The 16,272-nt window shown below is 38.7% G+C and overlaps 1 pseudogene; it reads right to left on the bottom strand.

Annotated features, from left to right (window-relative positions):
* Positions 1 to 3,985: 3,985 nt before the first annotated feature.
* On the bottom strand, positions 3,986 to 5,327 carry LOC122800338 (annotated as a pseudogene).
* Between the last annotated feature and the right edge of the window lie 10,945 nt (positions 5,328 to 16,272).

Below are 16,272 nucleotides of genomic sequence, written 5' to 3'. Positions count from 1 at the left end.
TGGATAGGAGATGGGTCCTTGTAATGGTTGCTTTGGTGTTACTAGTCATAAAGTTTTTACTCCTATAAAGGAGTCCAAGTTTTTTGTTAACCTTCTTGATGGTTTGAGCAATGTGGATGTTGAATTTAAGATTGTTGTCAATTTCAACACCTAACAGTTTTGTGTGTGTGGTAGGGCTGATTTGAGTGTTGTCTGGATTTGATGGAGAAGCTATCACTTAGGGCTGGTGATTTTCCTGGTCCAAATATAATAAATTTGTTTTTTTTTTTTGGGATTGAGAAGAAGTTTGATATTGGTGAAACATGTTTATGTGAGGGTGAAGTAGTTCTGGGTTAAGGATTGAAGTTCATGTAGTGTGGAGGTGGCGCAAATAAGGGTGGTGTCATCTGCATATTGTACTACTGACACAGAGAGTGAGGATAAAGTGATGTGGTTAGTATATAAGGAGAACAGTAAGGGACCGAGAATAGACCCTTGAGGGACTCCTATGGTAACTGGCAATAGGGGGATACTTGGTCTTTCCAGAGAACCGTTTGTTGATGGCCAGATAGGTAGCTGTTAAACCAAGCAGTAGAGGAGAGGCTTATGCTTATGCTAGATGGAGAATTGAGAAGAAAGCTGTGGTTAACCATATCAAAGGCTTTTGATAAGTCTAAAAATATGGAGGATACAAACAGACCGTTGTTTCTGTGGTGGTTAACTATATCCGTGAATGATAGGAGGGCTGTGGTGGTGCTGTGAGATGGTCTAAAGCCATGTTGTGAAGCAGAGAGAAGGTTGTTATCTTTGAGGTGTTGCATTAGTTGAGTGTGAACCACTCTTTCTAATATTTTGGACAGAGATGATAGGATTGCAATTGGACAATAATTGGTCAACTCTAAGGAGTTTCCCCCTTTGTATAGTGGAATGATGTGTGAGGTTTTCCAGGAGATGGGTACTTTGTTTTCCGGCAGTGATCTATTTATAAGAATCGAGACTGGGTAGGTATGGCATCAGCTGGTATCTGAAGGAAGTCTGCTGCAAGCTTATTGGCTGCTAGTGTGGTTGGTTTTAGTTTTTTGACGAGCTTAGAAATTACCCTGGTGGACACGGGGTGGAGGTTGAAAGTGGGGATGTTGGGTTGTGTGTTGAGGAAGGGTGGGGGTATTTATTGGGGTGGGACTACTGGTACTGTATCGGGCATTGGCCAGGGTTTGGACAGTTTTGGTAAAGAATTTGTTGAATTGTGTGGAAATGTCTTCATGATTAGTAGGTAGCAATGGGGATGGGGTGGTGTTTTTTAATGGGCGGAGTATGCTATTTAATGTGGACCAACGTTTCTGGGGGTTATGAGCATGTTTTTCCTGCATGTTTTTGTAGTAATTGGCTTTGTCTAGTTTTTATTTGCTTTTTGGTTTTATTTTGGAGTTCTAGATAGTTTTGTCTAAGACATAAGGTTTTATTTCTCTCATACTGTGTCCAAGCTTTGTCTCTTTCATTTTAGTTTTGGTGTCTTTGGTGAGCCATCAGGCATAGTTAGTTTTTATTCTAATGGTTTGGGGAGGTGCATGATGGTTTAGGATGTTTAGGAAGGTTGAGTTGAAATGTTCAACGGTTTTGTCTAGGGCTAGTTGTTTAAGGGGGGGGGCAGTTGACACTTTGTAGCTCTTGGATGAAGTTATTGGCTATAAACTGTTTTCTGTTGCGAACTTCCCTGAGGATGGGTTGGTTGATATATTGTGATTTATACCTAATTAAATAGGTTGGGTGATGATGGTCACTTAGGCTGTCTGGAAGACAGCCGAATAGGTGAGTCTGAGTGGGGTCAGATACTGGGATCCAGTCCAAGATAGATTGGCATTTGGATGCTTTGTCATTTCTTGTGGGAGTTGTGGTTTTGGTAAACCTGCGGAGGTTTAGAAAGGCAGAGGGATTGTGGCTGCAGCATTTTGTCCAGTCTATATTGAAGTCCCCTAGTAGTATGGTTTCATGTGGAAAGGAGTTGGACAGCCAGTTAAGTAGGTGTTCCATGACAGTTGTGTTATTGCCTGGTGGGATGTAGCCACCTGCAATAATTATGTGCTTATTGGGATTTATTTCTAGTTTGGCAAGGATTAGTTCTACATCTTTGATTTCTGGGTTATCGTAGTCTAGTTGCTCTATGGTGAGGTGATTTTGGAAGAGGATTGCTACACCCCCTCCCTTTTTTCCTAGTCTATCTTTTCTAATAATATTGTAGCCTGGGGCAGTAATTTCATCATTGTGGTGTTCTGGTTTAAGCATCTGTTAATATTGTGACTTCAGGTTTGTATATGGTAAGCAAAGCATGAAGGTCATATGTTTCATTGAGTATGCTTCTTAAATTGATGTTTAAGAAGAGGGTAGATGTTCTAGGTCTATTGTAAAGGACATTTAGCTGGTTTGGGGTGGGGTTGATGGGTGATGTAGGTCCTGGATTGGGGTGTATGTCACCACAACTAGTGAGTGTTTTGAGTAAGTGTGAGTAGTGTTTGTAAATTTGTGTAATATTTTGCTTAGTCTTTGAGAGCTATAAGGGTTTATTTTGAATGTTAGTTTATAGTGTGGGTAAGCAAGGTGTTGAGTGTGGGTGAGGATGTATTGCTCTATAGGGATCCCATTTAGTTTGGTATGGTTAATTGTGGAGTCTGTCTGCCAGGGGGGAAGGTTGTGGTTTCTGAGCTGAGTGTGGTAACAGGTTAGGTTGGAAAGAACAAGCAGAGTAATGATTAACGTAGGATAGAGCAGTGCATTTAATAGTTGGGTTGGTTGTGTGTAAGGCATGGTGTACCCCAAAACAGTATAAGGCAGATATATAAATAGGAAACCAAATAAAAAATGATTTTAGCCAAAAATAGCCAGGGAATTGTTATGGCTAGGCTTGTACCGATAGCCTAGTGCCAACCTATGAACTTCCTACAATATCAACAAACCCTAGAAAATGTATAGGCCAATGTCTAGATGTTGAAACAACAAGGTTTTAAAGAATGCACCCTGAACAGAACACACAAATTTGTAAAAACTATCAAAAATATGTATTTGCAATACACAAGTTGTTCCCACGTGGTGTTCTTAATCCTTAAATACTGAGATAAATACTCAGTATAAGTAGTTGCTCACAGCTGCATAACTGTGACTAAAATGTTAAATACAATATACACAGTTTAATACAAAATGCAGAAAACGACTAGCCAAGCACCATATAATATATATATATATATTTATATTGCTCTGATACAAATAGAGTTTAGTCCTTTGATCAGAAATGGTATTAAATGAGTTCTTGCTCTCAGCTGCACAAGTCCAAATCTTTTGTTAGAAATCACAGCCTATGAAAGTCGCCAGAATGATAACGAACAAAAGAGGGATTACTGGCCCATAAAGCAGCTCATACAGCTGTAAAAAACATAAACCAGTTCCATACTCACAAAGAACCCAATGATTAGGGCTCAGAAAATAATCTTAATGTGTATTACACGACCGGACCATTAATCCCAGGTTGTATATTCAGCTGTAATGTCATACACAAAAAAATAATTACAGTGACTATAAAATCAAGTACGCTCAAAAATCCATATACTGTTCTTGATCCTTGAATGCTGGTATAATAGTCAATATAAGATGTTGTTCATGGCTGCACTAGGCCTACAAGATTGAAGATATTAGGAAATGTCATCTTTTTAGAACATTTTAGTCTTTTTGCATTACATTTACATTGCTTGTGTCTATGGCACAAAATTGTCTCCTTTGCTCAGTTGCAAATACATGTTTAGTTCTTAAAGTCCGTAAGCAGCCAGCAGTAAACTCCAAAGTCCGTGGGTTTGTATACCAAAACAGGCAGCCAGCAGTAAACTCTAAAGTTCGTACAATGAGAGCAAATGCCCGCAATGAGAGCAAGTTAAACAACACTGCAAATCGCCCCACTGTTTTCTTCATCCTTGAGGAAGCGCCTGACCTACATTACTGTGCAGGGACCCCCAAGCAGAGGTCAGAGGTATCCCTTCCATTGGGCATGTTTATGTGACTGTGTGCATGAGTGCACAGCTACTAGAGCAGACGACTGTGCTATTGCACTCTTCTTGGATGAAAGCAGCCTGTGGCTTGTAGGACAAGACTGTGCATAACCAAAGCTTTCAAACTTCTCCTTCCAGTTCCAGTCCACCTTTTCATCCAGACCTCCAGTACGTCTCAAGAGAGAGCCCTTTAGGCTCTTATGGCTTCACGGATATTGTTGCTCTATGTCACTTTCTTCAGCAAATCTTTTTGTTTACTGCCGGCATTTGTGGAACTTGGAAAGACAGTTCCTCACAGCAGGTTAAGAAGAGTTCAGTCCAGCCAGCACCAGGAACCTCAAAACCATTTTATCATCAGGAGAACCTGAGCGTAGGTACATCTCCGTTAGTGGGTAAATGACCTGTTCCTTGAGAGTTCCATCTATAAAGTATGGTTTCTGAGGCAGGAACAGAATTCCATGGGGACCAAAACAGGTTAACATTCGAGCAGTACCTGTTGCTGTATCCCAAAGCCTGTTCAGAATCCACAGAAAAGAGGTCTTGCCTGTTTCAGTGTTACCCACAATTAGCAAGTTGTGTCCCTGTGATACTTTCAAATCCAGGTCCTTCACAAGTACTTCATCCGAGGCAGGGCAGAGAAAATAACCCGATTCATGATGAAGGCAGTATCAGGATGTGAAACATCCAGTACAGAGTCACTGTCGCAATCCGATGTATCATCTGCATTGCCCTGCTTCAGAACAAGTTCCGACAAAATTTCTAGGATCTCTCCAATTCTGTGCATGTAGCCTGCTACATCAGATAATGTAGATGAAAGGTCAATCAGTTGACTAAAACAGCCAATCAGATAGATGGAGACAAAGGCATTCTTGCTGACAAGGGCACTGAGTTCTGCAGGCGTCAAGCTGTCGAAGACCCCACTAAATATTGGAATAGCAATAACAATATAACTGAGAATACTGCCAAAGTAGTCAAATGTATTGATCCCAACTGTAAAATGCAACTGATTCGGCATTCACTCTAATCTGCATGTGTTTAAATCTGAAATCTCCTTGAAGTCTGTCCTGTTGAACAAGTGTTGAGATGATGGGGCCCATTAAAATCCTGTTTACCAATGTGCCCACAACAAAATAATCAAAGATGCAGACTGGGCCAAGCCAGCCAGTACTGGAGAAGCACTGGTATGTGTAGTAACACAATGTGAAGGGGGTGATGAGGAGTTTGCTTGCCATAGTGCTTAGTTGTCTGCAAAATCTCTCAACATCCTGATAGATTCGTTGGTCCAGATTATCAATGTCCTCACGCAGAACATTGAGTATATAGTGTGCTCTGCCATTGAAGTAGAGGCTGTGAAGTTATTCTGTAAGGGGTTTCCTCCAGTTTACATATATCAGGTTAGAAGTAAACTGATCAAAGCTTTTCAACGTAGGTTCATAGGTTCATAGGTAGGTACTAGGCTATCTGCCCGAGGGCATTTATAAGCCTAGCCAGAGTGTGTCAGCTTTCGCCGCCCCATTGATTAATTAACTGATCCTCTGAATTGATTATAATGAGGATGACTGCAATGAAAGTCAGGTTTTTGAAGGGTTTGTCAGTAAACATGAGAAAATCACTAAATTGCCTCAAGATACCCATATCTACTAAGTTGGTTACAGAGAAATTAGGAAATTGCATATCCATTCTATCCAGTCCTTTGATTTATGAGCTACAAAGGTGTGGTCTATTGGGTTAAAAGGATATTAATAGTGCTTTATCAGAGCAAATTATGCTAAACATTACTAAATTCTACTAACGTTAATGTTTACATCATACTGAATTCAACCAAATCTGTAGGTATTGCCACTTGACTCCCAACTAGCTGTTTAAGCTTGTTGGCTCATGAGGTATTGCACTATATTGCTGCTTTACAGGATATAGTTTTATGATCTGTTCTTTCTAGATGTTTGCTACTGTACAGGGCACAGCTAGCCCGGTCAACAAATATAAAATAAAATAACTAAAATAAATAAATAAAAATTTATAACAGCACAGAAAAAACAGAAAACTAACTAACGAGTCCATTAGCCAATAAAATGACTACACTATGAATCCTTTTGTGTGTTTCCTAAATCAGAACTCAGACAGACTAGGTAAATGCCTCTTCCCACAAGATGAATAAACCCAATCCTCCTAATGTAGAAACACTGTAGAAGAGATCCACAAGTCTAGTGCTACCACAAACCACTTAAGCTTGCTGGAAATCCCTTGCTAAAGTCAATTTCAAGACAAAATTACAGCAGTAACATTGTGAGGAAGTGAAAAAAGTCAGTGAAATGCACACACAAAAGCAGGAAACAGTACCAATCACTCAAAATAACAAGTGCGATTTTAGCAATCAAAGGAACTTAACTTTGCTTGGATGGCACTGTTTATAAGAAAAACACTTCTTGAATGCAGGCTAGGACCCCAAGCTTTGCTGAGCTCCTGAAAACTGAACAGGAGAAAATATATGGTAAAGGAGGTTTACTCAAGAGCATTACTGCTTGCTGGATGGACACTCAGTATCATGGATCTATGGAAAACAATGAGTGGGATGAGCACATAAATAGCTTATAAAACAGTCTATAGCAATGAAAGAGGCAGGGAGGGGCTTTGAAAATCAGATTATCATAAGAGGTGGAGGCTACAGACATAGACGTATTATAAAACAACACCAGCAGTAAGGGTGGTAGGGTTCAGAGAAACCTACCAAGCCAGCTAGAGAGGCATACAATCAAATAATATTGGAGATCTTTCAGAAACTTTGCCTTAATGTGTTAGTCAGGGATAGGTCAGAAATAGAATGCAACTTTAAAGAAAAACTCTCCCCTCCCCTACAGTTTAACTCAATCCTTAGGTTGCTTTTCTCCCTACAGTATGGTTCCAGTTTTGTATAGATACTAGAAACCTGCTTGTATTTTTTTAAACTTTAATTTCCTTTCCCTGGAATCAAAGGAAAGGAAAGCCCATCTACTTTTTTAAGCTTAACCTCTCATGTACTTTGCAGAGGAATTTGTCTATGTACCATAGACAGAGATAAATCTGTAGTTTACCCTGTCAGGTACTGCTGCCTATCTTAGATGGGCAATTAATCCTGCTAATGTCAGGAGCACAGCAGCTGCTATAAAAATGCCAGAAAGCTGAGGAACTGTTTTTCACTGTTTTTATTGCAGAGTGGAGGAGAACTTAACACTCCCATTTTATAGCAAAACAAAGCAATTAGATCAGAGGTTTAAAAGCATTTATCACCTCTTCTGACAAATTTACATAAACATCATCATAGTATTGAACTGCTAAGTTTTAAATGTTGGTTATTTGTGATAGTAGATATGTTAAGATAACTTAAATGTAGTATTAAAGATTTCTGTGACATTTAGAGAAAAGTCAGAAAATATTTTTTCTTGTAAAGTATTAGCACATTTACCATTTTCACCCCCCCCCCACCTACACAGACACATACACACACCGGAGAGAACTGCAGAATGAGAGAGAGGTTTTAATCCTATCAACTAGGTGTACTGATATTGTTCATAAAAAGTCCTTTATGCTTTTTTGTGACATCCTTCCAGAGGGGGATGACTATCTGGTACACACACAGATCCATGGTAAGAGACTCCCACAGACTTTGAATCAGTCCTTAAAGTGGTACCGCAGAATGCATGAGCATTCATTGAGTCTACAAAGGAAATATGACCATTCATGGCAACAATAATATATAACTTAAATTACTTTAACATATGTTTGCTATGTGTCTGCATTAAAAGCGTTAAGTAAAGGAAATCAGAAATATTTTATTGGTGCAAAAATGTACGTCTAACTGTGTCTGTGTGTGTTGCTCTCTCTCTCTCTCTCTCTCTCTATATATATATATATATATATATATATTTCAAAACTTCAAATTTCTTATAGTCAAGACCATAAAATCGAAGTTTTGAAACTTCAAACTGTTTAAATGGAGATTGCCGTACAGTGCGGAAAAGGAAATATACCATTTTCCCCGTTGTAGTGTGATCTCTTGGTGTATTTAATTAGCAGGGGGTGTGGGAGACATAAACAATTGTTTTTATTTATTTATTTTTTTGTTTGAAGTTTCAAAACGTCAATCTTATGGTGTCGACCATAAGAAATTTGAAGTTTTGAAACTACGAGCTTTAAAAGTAGACATATATATATATATATATATATATATATATATATATATATATATATATATATATATATATATATATTCACTTTATAAGCTCAAAATTCTGAAATCTCAAATTACAGAATCTCGAGCCTATAAAGTAGAAAATCCAAATAACCGAAACCACACAGTCATGAAGCCCTAAATTCCGAAACCGGAAAACTGTGAAATTCAAACTCCCAACACTTTCAAACACCATTACAACACACACGCACACAACTAAACAAGCACACACACCTACCCTTATTATATGCACCCCCATGTGGAGGGGCTGTGCCCCCCAGACCCCCTACTTAAATATTCTAACTCCAAGGTCGCACTACACCCACACACAAAAACACCACCACACAAACTACATTCCTCTCACTCACACACATCACAGTATCAACACACACTACAGACCTTACCCAACACCCTTAAACATAAATACATACCTGAATCCATGAACAAATCGCAACACCAAAACCGCTAATTCAAAATCTCCCGCATTCGAGATTTTGAATTTCACACTACTCTGGTTGCAATGTTCCTAATCTAACAGTGCTGTGAGTTGTGCAATATGAGTGCATACAAATTATTTATAATAAAGTTAACTTAGTAGAGTTAAGAGTTATTTATGTGTACATTCTAGTAAATGTTGCTTAATGTTTTACTTAATCACTGTCCCACTTTGACTATGTGCTGTACATGCAGTCTTTGGTAAATGTCTTTATGGAAGTATTTTTTTTTTCTTTATATTGCTAAGTTCTTTTATTACTTGTTATTATTTTTGCCAATGTAGCCCTGTCATGGCTGAAGAGAGTCCTGGAAACAGTTCACTTTCCTGGTTACCAAAGTATAAATAAATACAAAATAGAAAAAAATAGGAGTGAGGATGACAGAAATAATTAAGGAACTAGTAAAGCATGTTTTAATTCTGCATCATTCATGAGAGAAAGAGAAAAAAATCCCACTGAAGGCACAGGGAAGTACCAGACAGACCTACTTTGGAGTCCTGTTCTGTAGAAGTTGTCACCTGTACATGATACAGCAAGGATCATATACTGCAGTAAGAGTTTTCACACCTCAGGATGACGGTGTGAGAAAGGTCTGTCAATTTCTTTAGAACTACAAAAGAACCCCTTTAGAAAAGCCTGCTATTTACCTGCTTTCTTTTGCTGGAAGTAGCTAACAGATATTTATATCATAGAACAAGCTCTGGCAGACACATAAATGAGGCTCACTCAAGAAAACACAAAAGCAGCTCTGTTACAGAAGGTGTGCTAGATGAAAATGCTTCACACTCCTGCCATTCTGTCTTAATGGGTTGAGAAAACAACACCACTTCCTTATGTGTACGTGACTAATATAAAGATACTTGAAATGTATTCTGGGAAAAAGGAATGAAAGCAAGAAAACAAGATCACATTAACAAAGCAGGCCCCATGAGCTGCCATTTTGTGAAAAACACATTAAAGTTGTAAAAGAAGCACTTGGAGTGATTTTGATGCATTAAATTAAGTCTGAAAAGAAAAATACAATGAAATAAAACTTTTTTTTTCAGTTTTAAAGTGGAGTTTTCCTTTAAGAAGGACAACTCTGCCCTCTTCTACAGTTTAACTCAATCCTTAGGTTGTTTTATTCTCTACAATATGGCTTGAGTATTGTGTAGGTACCAGAAACCTACTTACATTTTTTTAAACTTTCATTTCCTTGCCTTGGAATCAAAGAAAGGAAAAGTACACCTTCCTTTTTTAAGCTTAACTTCTCACTTACTTTGTAGAGGAAATTGTTTCTGCCTGCATGACACACAGTACCATAGACACAGATAAATCTGTAGTTTACCCTGTCAGGTACTGCTATCAATCTTAAAAGGGCAATTATGCCAGAGAGCTGTGGAACTGTTTTGCACCATTTTATTACAGAGAGGAGGAGAAGTTAAAACACCCCTTTTATAGCAAAGCAAAACAATAAGATCAGGGATTTAAAGGCAGTTATTACCTCTATTGATAAATTTACATAACCAGCATCACAGTATTAAAATGCTAAGTTTTAAATGTTGATTATTTGTAATAGAATATATGTTAAGAAAACTTAAATGTAGTATCAAAGATTTCTGTGACATTTAGAGAAAAGTCAGAAAATATTTTTCTTGTAAATAATAGTATCAGCGCATTTTCAGTTTTCAAGCCTCCAATCCCACCCACTCACTCATACAGGACAGAACAGTAGTTTGAGGTTTCAAGATTTTGGACTCAGTATTTTGAATTTTGAGATTATGAGCTTTCAAGATTTAGAAGTGGACCTATATATATATATATATATATATATATATATATATATATATATATATATATATATATATATATATATATTGTATAGTACACGTGTGTAGCACACATCTTACAAGTATGTACAAAAACATGTCTGTGTGTGTACAAAATAGAAAAAAGGGGGTGAACATGACAGAAATAAATTAAGGAGCTAGTAAACCATGTTTTAATTCTGCATCATTCAAAATAAGCAGAATATAAAATCACTGAAGCACAAACTGAAGCAGAAACAATTTTCTCACTATTGACCTTCTACTACAGTTTAAGGCATAAGACCATGCATAAATTTACCAGTAGCACTGTATATGGAAAAATGCAATAATAAATGACTAAGGCTCAAACTCTCACAGGAGTACACCAGTCTGCCACCACTGTGAAATAAACTACAAGACTATGGGGCAGTAGGGTTTGAAATACAGGTAGACTTTACAATAATTCTACTTGTAGAAATAGAAGTGCTTGTAGAAATAGAAGTGCAGAATGCAGAAACACAATATTCCCACAATTGTTAATAAACAAGAATAAGGCCCCAGAGCAAAATTTATAAACTGCAAGCAGATGGAACAGAGCAGAAAAGAACACGGTGTTATTACCACACAGTTCACTAAGTGCAACTCAAATATTTAACCAGGATTGAAATAATTAAAATCATTTAATTCTCTCGCTTTCCTTTGTTTTTTTTTTTTGTTTTTTTAAATTTAGTCATTCACGATTCTACACCTCTCCAAGTCTTGGATAAAAGATACACTGGGTGAGAATACTGTGTGCTGGAAGTAGGAAGCTAGCTAGAGGGCAGTCCATTAAATCCAACATTACATACATTGCTCAATTCCTGCCTTCTCTTTAACCTCAGTCCTCCACTAAAATATTATTCTCCATATATTGTTCCCATGATTTCCATTGTTTCCTATGTAATTTGCTCCTACCCTTTTCTAAAGATCCCACTTTCATTTATTTTATCTCTTTCAATATTCACTAATTCAAATACAGTTGGTTTAGACTTTTATTTCCATTTTCCAGTAATTGCTTTTTTTGGCAGTTACCAGAATTAAATTTAACAAAGGCTTACTTTGTCTAGGCAGTTGCTTATTCAGATCCTTTATTTCGGGTAAAAAAGAAAAAAAAAAATAATTTCCTTAGTTACATCCATTTGCTCACCCAATATTTCTGACCGAGTATTATGTAAGGAATTTTTAAAGTTTGCCAATTCATTACACTCCCACAAAATATGTTCCCAATTACCACTTTCTTTCCCACCACAACTCCAACATTTGCACTCTACCTGAGGAAAAAAATGGAGTTTGCTTGGGGTATAAAAATACCTACACAAAAGCTTCCATGCAGAAATCCTAAACCTTCTAGATTTTTTTGCTTATTTGGGAGCCATATGTATGTCTTACCATTGTTTCATTGTGAATTGCTTATGTAGTCTCTTTTCCCAATCTTTTATAACCTCCTGTAATTGATTCCTATAGTTATAGTGCAATATTTTATTTGTCCTACTAATTATCCCTTTTTTAACAGCAGGTTCTGCTTAGATTCAACTAAAAACTCTACCAGAGCAGGTCTTTTATTTAGGATTCCCTATCTCTTTCTCTTTGCCTATAATCTGGTATTAGTCCCTGATAGGGAAGGGAGTCTCTAGGTCTGCATTCTAAATATCTTATTGTCCTTTTCCCATTTTATTGCATTTCCCCTCTATTTAGTTGCTACCAATATCTTGCTTCCTTTGCTAGTTTACTCCAGTAAATTCCAGCCCCCTCTTGCCTATTCTGTGTACTCCTAACACTCGCACTTTAATTTTTGCCTCTGATCCCTCATATATCCCCTTAATTAACCTTATTATTGTATAAGGTAATGTAAATGCTTCCATTGTCCTACAAATAAAATCCCAGCATACTGTGTTGAATGCTTTCTCTGCATCAAGACCTACCAATAACAGTGGTATTTTCTTACATTCTGCTTCCCTCTGGATCATCGTTGTTCAAACATCTTTACTGAATTATCACTTATGATTGGCAATCATACATTTATATAAACGAAAACAAACCATATTTGCACATTTTCAGTTGCAAACATTATATATCACTTGTAATCTTATATTCGGTCATTGCCAAGTGAATATTACATAGCTCATTCAATTCATGCCTTCCCTTAAACCTAATTCCTCTATTAAAACATTATTCTGAATGTACTGTTCCCACAATTTCCATTTTTTTCTATGTAATTTGTTCCGGCCCTTTTGTAAGGATTCCACTTCCAGTTTTTTTTTATTATCTCTGTTACTATATTCACTACTTCTAGTATGGTTCATTTAGACTTTGATTTCTATTTTCTAGTGATTGCTTTTTTGGCAGCCACCAGAATTAAACCCACTATGTCTAGGCAATTCTGATCAATCATTTTCTAGTTACACCAATTGCTCGCCCAGTATTTCTGAAAGAGTAGTCTGCAGGGAATTTTTAAAGTCTGGAAAACTCATTTCACTCCTACAAAATATGTTCCCATTTACCTCTTTAAACTCCTAAAACACATATTTACACTTACCACTTTCTGTCCTATCATTTCACCAAAGATCCCAGTTCAAGTACTTTTATTTCTGTTTCAATCTTCACTAATTCAAATACAGTTCGTTTAGACTTTGATTTCCATTTCCTAGTAATTGTTTTGTTTTTTTGGCAGTGACCAGAATTAAACTTAACAAGGCCTTATTATGTCTAGGCAATTCAGATCCTGTATCTCAGGTCAATTCAATATTTCTGTCAGAGTACTATTTAGGGATTTTTTTTAAAGTCTACCAATAGGTTCATAGGTTCATACGTGTCTGTTAGGTTAATGGCCCTGGAGCCTTTATAAGCCTAGCCCATAGAAGTGCCTTGGCATCATGCCGCCCGACTTTAGTTCCCAGTGCCTCTATCAAGTACAGCCACTGGAGTGATCTCCGGGGTGAACTTTCTATTACCCATCCACTCATCAAGATTTCTCTTGGAGGGTCAGTGAGGTGCTCTGCTTGACATGTATGGGAAGTCTATTCTAGAGCATGGGTAGTCTCTGAGTGAGGAACCTGTCCCTCCAGCATGTTCTGTTGATTGTAATAATGAGGTTGAGGTCTCTGGAGCATGTGGTGTGGAGGGATTGGGATTTCTTTAGATGTAGCATTTCTAACAGAGCTGGATCAGACATGGCTTTGTATGCCAAGCAGAGATCACCTCTAAGTAGGCGATATGAGACAGAGAATAGATAGAGTCTTTTGAGTCTGTCCATGTAGGACATGTGTTTAATGCCTATCGTGAGGTACTTCTGTGGCCTCTCTAGCTGTTGCAGGTGTCTAGTGAGGTACATGCCAAATGTGGTATTATACTCGATGATTTATCTAATTAGGGAAGAGTAGAGAGAGATGATGACCTCTTTCTTTTTGGCTGCAAAACCCTTGGTAATGAGATGCGCCACATAGTGGTGGTGGTCGAAGGAGAGATTGCTGTCAGCCTGCATCCCCAGATCTCTTATAACGCCGTCAGTGTTCAGTGAGCTCCCATCGATGTGGTATATAGTGTTCAGTGAGCTCCCATCGATGTGGTATATAGTGTTCAGTGAGCTCCCATCGATGTGGTATATAGTGTTCAGTGAGCTCCCATCGATGTGGTATATAGTGTTCAGTGAGCTCCCATCGATGTGGTATATAGTGTTCAGTGAGCTCCCATCGATGTGGTATATAGTGTTCAGTGAGCTCCCATCGATGTGGTATATAGTGTTCAGTGAGCTCCCATCGATGTGGTATATAGTGTTCAGTGAGCTCCCATCAATGTGGTATATAGTGTTCAGTGAGCTCCCATCGATGTGGTATATAGTGTTCAGTGAGCTCCCATCGATGTGGTATATAGTGTTCAGTGAGCTCCCATCAATGTGGTAATTAGTGGGAACTGAGTTTTTACCAAAGGAGATGATGACGGATTTTTTTGGTGTTAAGGGTGTTAAGCTTAAGGCCATGGTTTCGTCACCAGTCATTGGTCTCTGTAAGGCCTTTCTGTAGGATGTCTGCATCACTTGGGGAGTTAATAATGGTTCCCAGCTTGCAGTTGTCTGTGAGTCCTTTTGTATTGGCCTGGACTTCTAGGAAGTAGATAGCGAACAGGAGAGGACTCAGGACCGATACCTGTGGGACTCCACTCATGACTGGATGGCGGTCTGACTTGGAGTCCACTACTTGCACACTGTGTGTTCTATCTGTGAGCCAATTTGCAACTCACCTAGTGATATAGGAGTTGATGCCCAGTTTGGTGAGTTTATCAATAATTCCTGAGCGAGGAATGGTAACAAAGGCCTTGGCCAGATTGAGGTAGGCTGTACGCACTGCCTTACCTTCATCCACAGCCCTAGTGACTGAGTCAAAGAAGTCAACAAGGTTGAACAGGCATGATCTCCCTTTCACAAAGTCAAATTGCCTGGGGTCTAGAGTTTGGAGATTTCCTATATCTTTGTTAACCAGGTCCATGATGATCTGCTCCATAGCTTTACATATCAGACTCATCAGGCTAATGGATGATCATTCCCAGGGTTTGTAGTCACTCCCCCTTTATGGAGAGGGATGACTGTAGCAGTGTGCCATTTGGTCAGGACAAAGCCTAAGGTGAGGCTGTGACTGAACAGGGCACACAGATGTGGTGCCAGTTCGCTTTGTACTTCATGTCGAACACAGCCAGGGATATTATCAGATCCCATGGAAGCTGTATTTTTGGCCTTGGACAATGCAGCTTTAACCTGTGCTGCAGTAATGCTGGGTGCCTGGCATTCATCTGGTATTGTGATTGGTCCTTTGGGGGGGGGGGATGAGAGGGGTAAAGTTGGCACTGAATCTGTCAGCCAGTATGTTGGCAATATCTGTTGGCTGAGTATAGGGGGTACCATTGTGCAGTATCTCAAAGCAAATCTGGGTATTGCTGTGGAGGTTCTTGATAAAGCTATAGAAGGCTTTGTGACTGATTTAGTGTCTGATGCAGTTCTGCCTTCATAGCTGGCTTTAGAGGATTTGATGAGGGATCTCAACTTTTTGTTGAGGTTAATAAGGGAGTTTTTCCAGTCTTGGGACTTCACCTTTTTCTGCAACAATTTCTTCCTTTTGTTGTAGAGTTTATTAATGGCAGGGGACCACCAGATTGGCCTCCTTTTTTTGGAGGAGAGCATCTTGGTTCTTCTGGGTATTGCTAGTTCCATGCATTTGTGTACATGTTTGTACAGTGCATTGGTGTATGATTCGGCATCATGCAGCTATTTTCCTTTAGTATAGATGCCATGAAGTTTGCCACCTCTGTTTTTAATAGTCCAAAGTCAGCTTTGGAGAAGTTTTTCAAGGTGCTTACCTTTGCAGTGGGTGTGGGTGAGATGTGGATTTCCATAGTGATTAGTTTATGGTCGGATCTGACCAGGGTGGGATTAACTATTGGTGTAGAGCAACGGCCACCCATGTTACTAATAACCAGGTCAAGGATGTTGCTTCCTCTAGTGGGGGCCAGAATGAGCTGGTCCAGGGCATTGGAATCGATGAATTCCAGGAAGCGTTGGCCCAGTGTATTGATGCTTGAGTAGTTTTTCCAGTTGATGGAGGGCTAATTAAAGTCTCCTAGCAAGAGAGTGTTGGGTTGGATTTTGATAGATTCCAGGGTGCTTAGAAACATGAAATGAGAGTCTAGGGACATGGTTGGGGACCTATAGCAGGCTATGACCTGGATCACCATCTTACCCAATGTTA

This window comes from Protopterus annectens, chromosome 4.part0 (genome assembly GCF_019279795.1).
Source record: "Protopterus annectens isolate FY-2018-M chromosome 4.part0, PAN1.0, whole genome shotgun sequence".
Lineage (NCBI taxonomy): Eukaryota > Metazoa > Chordata > Ceratodontiformes > Protopteridae > Protopterus > Protopterus annectens.
This window is presented reverse-complemented; position numbering and strand designations above follow the sequence as displayed.